Genomic DNA, 10323 nt, shown 5'->3' with positions numbered 1-10323 from the left:
CATGCTTTTACTTGATAAAGTTAAGAATTTGGAACATGAGCTTTCTGTTGCTAGAGAACAAACTAATAGGTCTGCTAGTTCCAAACTTGATCATATGCTTAGTGTTCAAAAATCTCCTTCTGACAAAACTAGGTTAGGTTTTGTAGAAACCATCAATGTGTCTACACCCAATTCCATTATCTTTGTTCCTTCATCTTCTACTAAACCCCTTGTGAGTGAGGTTGTCAAACCTTTAGAAGTTACACCTCCTAGGAAGATTAGGGTTGAACTGAAAGAGTCTACACCTAAGCAGTTTACCCCTTCTAAGGACAAGTCACATGATAAGTGTAACAGCCCAACCCAAAAAAAAAAAAAGGGAATCAGATTTTTAAGGAGCCACACGTGTGACCCCACTTACCACCACACATTCTCTCAAAATATCTCCCTCTCTCCCTCTTTGGCCGGTCAAAGTAAGTGTCCCTCTACACTTTTCTTTTGTTCATTTTTCCTCACAAACATAACAAGCACTCTTCCCTCACTCTCTCCCACCGTGTACCTCCTTCCCCACCATCTCCACCATCTTTTCCGGCATGATCACTGCAAAGCTCTATAGGAACCTCTAAAGCATATTCATCTCTTTTGATTTAAGGTAAAAATATCTAACCTTTTAGAGGGTTTTATACTTTTTCCTAGGGTTATTTTAATCTAAGCTTTGACAATGATGTTCATGAGATTTATGAGCTTCTTGGGTGATGTTCTTGTAATTATGTATATGGGTTTTTGTTTTGGTGGGCTTAATTGTTAAATGGTTAAGGGGTTTTACATGGTGATCATTTGGGTTTCGTCATGGTTAAAAACTTGGGTTTCCTTGAGCAAATCGTATGAGTTGATTTTGTGGAAGTTTGAGGTTGATTTTTTGTAAGAGTGTTAACTTTGAATTTCTGAAATTGGAGTGTGAGCATGTGCTTTTTTTTTTGCATACCTAGTGTTTGATAAGTTGTTTTTATGAGACTTTGGGTTTGATTCCTTGTTCTTAATATGCTTTAAATCTAGTGGTTTTAATGTGGGTGAATTCTCAAATAATTTGGGCTAGTTTTATAACTATAGCAATTTTCTAAAGCTGTCCTGACAGATTTGAGTCAGCCGCAATGCATGATTTTTAATAAATTACAGAAAAATCTTTTTGGGCTACATTTTCTGTGGTATATTTTATAAATATAGGGGAATATTCCCTTAAAGTTTTGAATTAATTGGATAACTTTTCATTGACCAAACAATTTTTACAAATGGCTGCCCTGTTTTGTACTGAATCTGAAAGTAATACTAAAATGCTGAGAAATTGTGGAATTAATTCCATACCTCGGTTGATCTTATCTTGGCTTAAATATACTATTTAGTACTCAAAGAGATTCATGAGTATGTTATTTTATCTTATGATGCACATTTTTGCGGTAGTGAATTTAAAATTTTTTGGTTGTGTAAGCACTATGAGTTTCTTGGATGCTTGTTTGGTTCCTGCTTGGGAAGGGTACTTGTCTTAGGATGGGCAAGCTAGACTTTAGGGCCTTTGGTTTGATTTTAGGGTATTGTTACGATTTATGGAGATAAGTGTGATGGTACTTTGTGAAAGGTCTTGTTATTGATAGGATTGATCATTATGTTTCTAGGTTCCAATATTCTTGGTGATGGACCTAGTGACTGGATTAGTTGATTTTGTGGTGCCTGGTTGAGGTAAAATTAGTTGGCCTTTTGAGGTAAGTAGCTTTTTAATGGGATTTTGAAAAAATAATCATGTTATATAAACTTTTTCTGGTTAAACACGCTTTTGGAAACTACCTATGGAAACTATATTTTCCTAAAAACTATTGTGTCGTAACCTTAATATATATATATATGATTATATATGGAAATGCATTATATTTGGTATTGCATTTGGGGAAATGCATGAATTGTTGATATGGAAAAATGAGCATCTTTTATGTAATCTTTGATAAGGAAATCTTGGATGTTATGGTATATTAGAAAATTCAAAGATACTTATCTTGTCGTAGTACTTGGGAAATTGATAGAAAATCTGTTTGACAAAAATGAAGTTGAAACCTTACAAACTTTGTAGAAGTGAGATTATTTAAGATTTTTTGAAATTACCTGGATATGAACTATATGTTTCAAAGTAATGTAACCTGTGAGTTGTTTTAACACCATGCCATGTGTGATTTCCCGATGATCACCCGATTTGGTTTCTGTAGTCTTTGTGACAATGGAATCAAATTTAGGTCAGTGCCCTTTCACTTTGGATGACGCGTTCTTCCTTGCTGTCCATGGGGGGAAGAGGTTCCTTGATTGTGTGTGGATGAGGCTGCTGCCCATGGGGCCAAGAGACCACATGCAAGAGAGGTCCTATTTGACGCGCTCTCTCTGCTGCCCATGGGGGGAGAGAAAAACCTTGAGAGTATGAGTGAGGCTGCTGTCCATGGGGCCAAGAGTCTGCATACCAAAGAGGACAATATCATGTCAGTTGTGAATGGGTGGATCCCCGACCGGTCTATGTGCTAGTATGGTAGATTTATGATAAAATTACCGTATGTAGATTTTATGGCTTTGGAAATTATATTGTTAGTGCTCACAGATTATAATATACAGTTTCATGGTATTATTTTGAGAAACTTTGTGTTTCATCATTTAATCATTCTTGTTACATTATTACAAAAATGATCTTGCAGTATCCAGTTAGCAATTTCCCAAACTAAAACATGTTTTGCAAACTGTTTATAATCATGAAACTTGCATTTCCCCCACCCCCATTAATTATGCTACATACTGGGCTTTAGCTCATTCCAATCTCCAACAGTTTTTCAGATAATTAGCTACACGTCAGGCATGGAGCTTAATTTATTGGTGGTGATCGGAGTACTATATTAAATTGGGAGATTTGGGCCATTAATAGTTGATGACTCAATCTTGCAAAGTTCAATGAGATCATAATCAATTCTATTGGAGGTTGGATACTTGAGGTCTGTTAGCCTTGGGTGTGGTAGGCCTAGATTTTCTGTTGAGGTTGCATACCTTAGAGAGGATCATGGCTTTGTGTTTATTTTATTTGGAACGTTGGATTGTTAAGTGTATTTGGAGACACATGATTTGTAGTTTGTATTGCTTGTAAATGTGTCATAGAGCTCTGACTTGTATTGTGGAGAGATCAATATACTTATTTATTTTATCAAATGAAAAAAAAAAAAAAAAAAAAAAAAAAAAAAAAAAAAAAAATCTCCTACGTTCTCACTTTTAATGGTTCTTCCCTCACGCTTTGGATCCTTTTGGGTTTGGGGCGTGACAATAAGCCTGCATGAGTTTGTCATTTTTGTGAAAAGTCTGGACATATTCGTCCAAACTGTTACAAGCTGCAAGCTGCTAAGAGAGCAAACAAACCAAAAGTACCTATGCCTCAAGCACAAGATCCTATGGTACTCATTGGTGAATTGGTAAAGGCTCTAAACCTTTATTCCAATCCTGGAGTTGGAAATCATTCCCATGTGAATAAGAACTCCAATACTCGTGGCGCATCTAAAAAGTTTTGGATACAAAAGGCTCAATCTAATTGAGTCCTTCTAACATGGTCCTTGTGCTTCTTTGCTATATTCTTTGTGACCATTGTTCTTTGGTTTTTTTTTTTTTTTCTTTATTTCTAGGATTTTCATTGCATAACATTCATGCATTTTATTCTAGGTTGTTTTTGTTTATTTTTTTTCAAATTAAAAAAAAAAAAAAAAAAAAAAAAAAAAAAAAAAGGAAGAAAAAGGAAGCAAGTTGTGTTTTACACTATTTTCTTGGTTGAAAACAAGATTGGTCAATTTATTTTCACACAACATGTTTTTTGTACCTTGTTTAGCTTTGATGAGCTTACTTATTGCACTTTACTAGTTGAAGCTTTGTAATACATGTTGTGTGGGAAAGATGTTTATGGTTTTGATCACTTTATCTTGATCTTAAAGTCACATGTCTTTAACTGTCAGACTTGAACCATTTGAGAAAGACATAAATAACCATCTCACCACTGTTCACTAGCCAATTATGAACACCTTAGTGCATATCATAAGATTTTGTGCTCAAGAAAGTGTAGCACATGCAAAAAAAGAACATAAGGTGTAGCCTCAGTTTAAATATTAAAATTGATGTGTACATTATTGGACTTAAAGCTAAATCAAATAAACAAAATTGGTGTGTACATTATCCCGACTATTTTAATAAGTTTCTGAACAATTAAAATTTGTGTGTACAATATAAGGCAAAATCAAGAAACTTACATGATTGCAAGTTTGTTTTCTAAGAGATGTGGGAGTTATATGATGTAACTCTTTAGGTGATAGTTTCTTTCAAATCCTATGTAATGAATTTTGTAGACCTTGTGGTTGATTGCTATTCACATATCACCTCACATGTATCTTAAACTTTTGCTAGGTGCACACACTACACAAGTTACTCTTTGCTAAACATTGTACATGTTATTGTGTGTGTTTTTGGTTTGACCAACCGTGTTTGCAAATACTTTGAGTTTTTATGCAAACAAATTTGATGCTTCAGAACTTATGGAAAATGTTTGAAAATCTTAATTTTGGGAAAACTGGATTCAAAACTGTTGTTTTTGAAAAACATTTCATCACATACTCATGCATTTTGTTCATCAATTTCACTGCTTTGAGGTGTTTTTAAAATGTGTTTTGTTTTTTTCAAAAATCTGTGTTTTCTCAAAAATTTAGTGAGCTTCTATCTGTTTCGATTGATCGAGTCTGTTTTTTGATCAATCGAAATTGTTTTTAAAAATTTAAGGGAGCCTCTATCTATTTCGATCAATCGAAACTGATTTTCGATCAATCGAAAATCGTGAATTAGGTTTGTGGGGCCCGAAATCTGAAGTCCCAGCCCACTTGGTGTTAAAGGGCCCAAAGCCCAGTCCGATAAGCCCTACTGTTGAGGACGCTCAATGAAAGCTCCTTGATGGCCCAAAATGTGGCCGAGGACGATCTCACGCTCAACACCTCACAAAGCACCTGAAGAAAAGGACAAACTCAGCACAAGTGCAGTACAAACGAGAAAGTTGCCAACACCATAATGTGGAGCCCAGCGCCTGACAAGCCCATACTCCATACCATGCTGTCTAGCTTTTCCCAACCACTCTAACGTATGGATTGATAGGACGAGTAATTACCCCAAATAAGAAAAAACTGACACATAGATGAGGAACGGGAAGTGAATACTAGTATGAAAGGGAAAGAGAGTTGAAAAGGAAGGGGGACAAAAAAAAAAGGAGGAATGGTGAGAATATAATGCTCCTCGGACTAATTTCGAGGAGTCAAACCTTTTGAACTACATCGATGTAAGGCTCAGTTATACAGTCCAAACCTATCTTTGTATGAGCTCTCATGAAACCAGGACCAGACCGATGCCCAGCGCCCAAGGGCAGGCCTTTCCAAACCCACTCTCTACAAATCATATTGTTCGGGCCCTTTACATACAAGCCCAACGTCATCCTTGGGTCGTTAAAAATTGTGTCCTTACAATTGGCGCCGTCTGTGGGAAGGCTTGCGCGTTGGCGCAGATGGCGGTGGAGTCAAGCCTCTATCAGGCAGAAGTTCGCAAAATTTCCTCCATCTTCAGCGACATGCAGTTGTTGCTCCGACATAAACTTCAGCTAGGGGCTTCCGGCCTCAAACTAACCCTCCCCGCCCTGGTCTAGGGGCTAACCTTCGAAAAATAAATAAATACAAAGAAAAAACTGCAAGTTTTGGACAGAACCAAGGCCTTGCATGGTCCTCGGACTCAAGCCTATGGGGAAACCAAGTACTCAAAGAAAAAACTACAAGTTTTGGATAGAACCAAGGCCTTGCATGGTCCTCGGACTCAAGCCTATGGGAAAACCAAGTACTCAAAGAAAAAACTACAAGTTTTGGACAGAACCAAGGCCTTGCATGGTCCTCGGACTCAAGCCTATGGGGAAACCAAGTACTCAAAGAAAAAACTACAAGTTTTGGACAGAACCAAGGCCTTGCATGGTCCTCGGACTCAAGCCTATGGGGAAACCAAGTACTCAAAGAAAAAACTACAAGTTTTGGACAGAACCAAGGCCTTGCATGGCCCTCAGACTCAAGCCTATGGGGAAACCAAGTACTCAAAGAAAAAACTACAAGTTTTGGATAGAACCAAGGCCTTGCATGGTCCTCAGACTCAAGCCTATGGGGAAACCAAGTACTCAAAGAAAAAACTACAAGTTTTGGACAGAACCAAGGCCTTGCATGGTCCTCGGACTCAAGCCTATGGGGAAACCAAGTACAAAGAAAAAACTACAAGTTTTGGACAGAACCAAGGCCTTGCATGGTCCTCGGACTCAAGCCTATTGGGAAACCAAGTACTCAAAGAAAAAACTACAAGTTTTGGACAGAACCAAGGCCTTGCATGGTCCTCGGACTCAAGCCTATGGGGAAACCAAGTACTCAAAGAAAAAACTACAAGTTTTGGACAGAACCAAGGCCTTGCATGGTCCTCGGACTCAAGCCTATGGGGAAACCAAGTACAAAGAAAAAACTACAAGTTTTGGACAGAACCAAGGCCTTGCATGGCCCTTGGACTCAAGCCTATGGGGAAACCAAGTACTCAAAGAAAAAACTACAAGTTTTGGACAGAACCAAGGCCTTGCATGGTCCTCGGACTCAAGCCTATGGGGAAACCAAGTACTCAAAGAAAAAACTACAAGTTTTGGACAGAACCAAGGCCTTGCATGGTCCTCGGACTCAAGCCTATTGGGAAACCAAGTACTCAAAGAAAAAACTACAAGTTTTTGACAGAACCAAGGCCTTAGAATGTACCCTGGAGAAGAGTTCCCTATTGATAAGTGGGCTAATCCCAAAGCTGCACGGATTCCCCAGCCCACCCTCGAATTCTTTGCACCAGGGGAATTGGTGCAACTACAATATAGTGCCATACATTGTCAAAACGCAGTTAGAGTCCCTCGCTGCTCGGCTACCCCCTCGGATGAATCATTTAGAGTTTATCGTTCTCGGACAGTCTCTTCGCACGCATTACAGAGTATTCAACTGTTATCTCGGTTAGTTTCATAAGTTTAATTTATTGGGAATTATCATTATTATGCCTGGTAATGTTGGTAAATTAGAATTAGTCAGATTATGTTTCAAGGTTTCCTGCTCTAAGTATCATTGAAGAAAAACACACATGGAGCACACCCATTCACGAAATAGTTGGTGCAGAAAGGAAAAATATTTAGAACAAGTAAATAAATTCATCTTTTATTAAGACAAAGAAACAGTACAGTGTACAACGAAAGAGCTTAAATAAGCTCACACTGAAGCTAACTACAAAAAGCAAAAAGAAAAGATACATGGGAATAAAAAAAAAAAACCGAAGAATAGGTGCAGGGGAGAGACGTGCTGCCGCTTCAAAATTTCGTCTAAGGGAGCCATTCCTCAACACTTTAACATGCCTATAACTCAGGCAACAAAAGAACCCGACTTCGGGTTGGCACCGTTGAAGAAAGGGTGCCAGGAGTCCAACCCGAGGCTAGCACCGCTGAAGAAAAGGTGCAGGGAACCCAACTTGAGGCCGACACCGTTGAAGAAAAGGTGCAGGCAGCCGTAAGTTGATGGGCCTCCACGGAACCACGGTTGCAGTATAGCAGACGGTGCTGATGGCGGAAAACCTTGCTTCTGACGCACCAAAAATCTGGTGCGACCAGTACCTGCTTCGGATTTTGACTGAAAGAGGGAGAAATACCATTTCCCCCTTACCAAGGTGGAAGATTATCTTGAACATGTGCCTCCCTTGCCCAAACCACATTACCTTAAGTCTTGGAAGGGTCCGGTGCCTCTGTGGCGAGTGTAGCTCCTTCACCCACATCCAAGCCTCAAACATATTGTACTAAAGGTGGATAGTACCGGATGTGGAGATTGTGATTATGGAAGAAGGGTTATGATTTTAAAAAAGAGCATAGGGGTTTATATGCACAAGGAGTGATCCCTTACCCTATTTATATAGGGAGCAGACCAGTGGCATTCAATCCGCGCAAGTTTCCAATAAGTGCTACAGACAAGATAGTCCGGGCACAATTTCTGACGCCATCCGCAACCACGAGGTTTGAATAACCTCGTGAAGGAAGCACATTAATGGCGGGCCTTGAACACTGAAGCGTCAAGGATGCCGCCTGAGAAAACCTAGAGAGATGCCTCACGCCTTGGCGCGCTCCCCAGGCCAGAACAGCAACCTCGATATCAATGAAATGCGAAGCTGGGCAAGTCATGGTTTGGGCCTGACGTTACCAAAACCCTCCTCCCCAACAATAAATTCGGGCAGCAGGATTTTGAGGGGCTATTGTGGGCCCGAAATCTGAAGTCCCAGCCCACTTAGTGTTAAAGGGCCCAAAGCCCAGTCCGATAAGCCCTGCTGCTGAGGACGCTCAATGAAAGCTCCTTGATGGCCTAAGAATGTGGCCGAGGACGATCTCACGCTCAACACCTCACAAAGCGCCTGAAGAAAAGGACAAACTCAGCACAAGTGCAGTACAAACGAGAAAGTTGCCAACACCATAATGTGGAGCCCAGCGCCTGACAAGCCCATACTCCATACCATGCTGTCCAGCTTTTCCTAACCACTCTGACGTATGGATTGATAGGACGAGTAATTACCCCAAATAAGGAAAAACTGACACGTAGATGAGGAACGGGAAGTGAATACTAGTATAAAAGGGAAAGAGAGCTGAAAAGGAAGGGGGACAAAAAAAAATGAGGAATGGTGAGAATATAATGCTCCTCGGACTAATTCCGAGGAGTCAAACCTTTCGAACTACATCGATGTAAGGCTCAGCTATACAGTCCAAACCTATCTTTGTATGAGCTCTCATGAAACCAGGACCAGACCGATGCCCAGCGCCCAAGGGCAGGCCTTTCCAAACCCACTCTCTACAAATCATATTGTTCGGGCCCTTTACATACAAGCCCAACGTCATCCTTGGGTCGTTAAAAATTGTGTCCTTACAAGGTTTTTTAAAAACTGAGTTTGACTTGTTCAAACTCACTTTATAAAAGTTTTTCAAACTTTTCTCTCTCTCTCTCTGAATCGGACAAGGCTTACCATCAATTTTTTGTCGTTTTCCTTCGTTATTTTTGCAAGTTTTTCCTCTCTCAAGGCCGGTAAGTCCTTTTTACCCTACCTTTTGCATTTTATTTCATGTTTCATGCATTAATTTATGGTTTTTGGGTAAATTTTCGAACCTATGCAAAATTGAGATTTTTGATGATTCAAGCCAAATTTTCTAAAATTGATCAATGGGTTTTTGTTCTAGGATGTTATAAACTTGACCTTGATGGTTTAATTTGATCAATTTGCTGAATTTTGAGAAATTGAAATTTCTAGGGCTTGTATGTACCCAATTTGGGGATTTTGTTCAAATTGAGTTTAATTGATGAAATTGGCTTATTGAATTGATGTAATTGATCATTATATTCTGCATTCTAACTTGTGTGATGATCAATTGGTCAATTTGTTTTACAAATTGAACAAGTGGTTTTTCAAATTTTGGGGTTTTTTTGTTAGAAACTCTATGCTCAAGCCAATTTTGTGAATTTATACTTAAATTGAACTTAGTTTCACTGCATTAGAGTATGCATCATGACATTTAACTGTTCATGCATCATATAGATTTTTGTTCTATATTTTTTTGTGCTAACTTACAGTCTGCCCTTAGGATTTCTTTCTGTTTTTTTTTTTTTTTTTATTTGTTCTACTTTGTGTCTTTGTCCTTATCCTAGCACCATGCCTAGGAAGATTAGAGCGAATAGGACACCTTCCACTTCCTCTGAGTCTCCCTCTAGGAGTGAGTTGTTTCGGAATGACAAAAGCAAAGAGGTTTATGAGAAGCTGAACAGTAAGAGAAAGATATGGGCTGAGCGATCTGTAGTATTAGATGAGCTTGATCCTGCCATTAGGGCAAACGTTGAGAGTAGAGGCTGGTTGTCTCTGTTGGAGGTAGCTCATCCACCCCCGACCGCCTTGATTAGAAAGTTCTTCTTGAACCTCTCTTGCCACATCTATGATTCCAACACCCTTGTTAGGAGTTGGATACGAGGTGTTAAGTTCATCATTACCCCTAGGATAGTGGCTAAAGCTTTTGGGGTTCCGGTCGTTAGGCAGCCTGTCTATCCTTATGAGGAGTCTCCATCCCTTGATGACGTTATGTCATACGTCACTAGGTCTTCTATCTAGTGGGGTTCTGATCCTCGGATCACGTCCGCTGAGCTTACTGAGACTTCCTATCTTTTCTTTAGGATAGCGTGTCATTCT

The 10323-nt window shown here is 39.4% G+C and overlaps 1 long non-coding RNA gene across 1 annotated transcript; it reads left to right on the top strand.

Annotated features, from left to right (window-relative positions):
• The first annotated feature begins 366 nt into the window (after positions 1–366).
• Positions 367–3128, top strand: LOC126726921 (uncharacterized). The gene is made up of 3 exons (XR_007656095.1): positions 367–628; positions 1647–1733; positions 2831–3128. It is a non-coding gene; the product is annotated as an uncharacterized LOC126726921 (long non-coding RNA).
• Positions 3129–10323: the final 7195 nt, after the last annotated feature.

The sequence above is a fragment of the Quercus robur genome, chromosome 5 (genome assembly GCF_932294415.1).
Source record: "Quercus robur chromosome 5, dhQueRobu3.1, whole genome shotgun sequence".
NCBI lineage: Eukaryota > Viridiplantae > Streptophyta > Magnoliopsida > Fagales > Fagaceae > Quercus > Quercus robur.
This window is presented reverse-complemented; position numbering and strand designations above follow the sequence as displayed.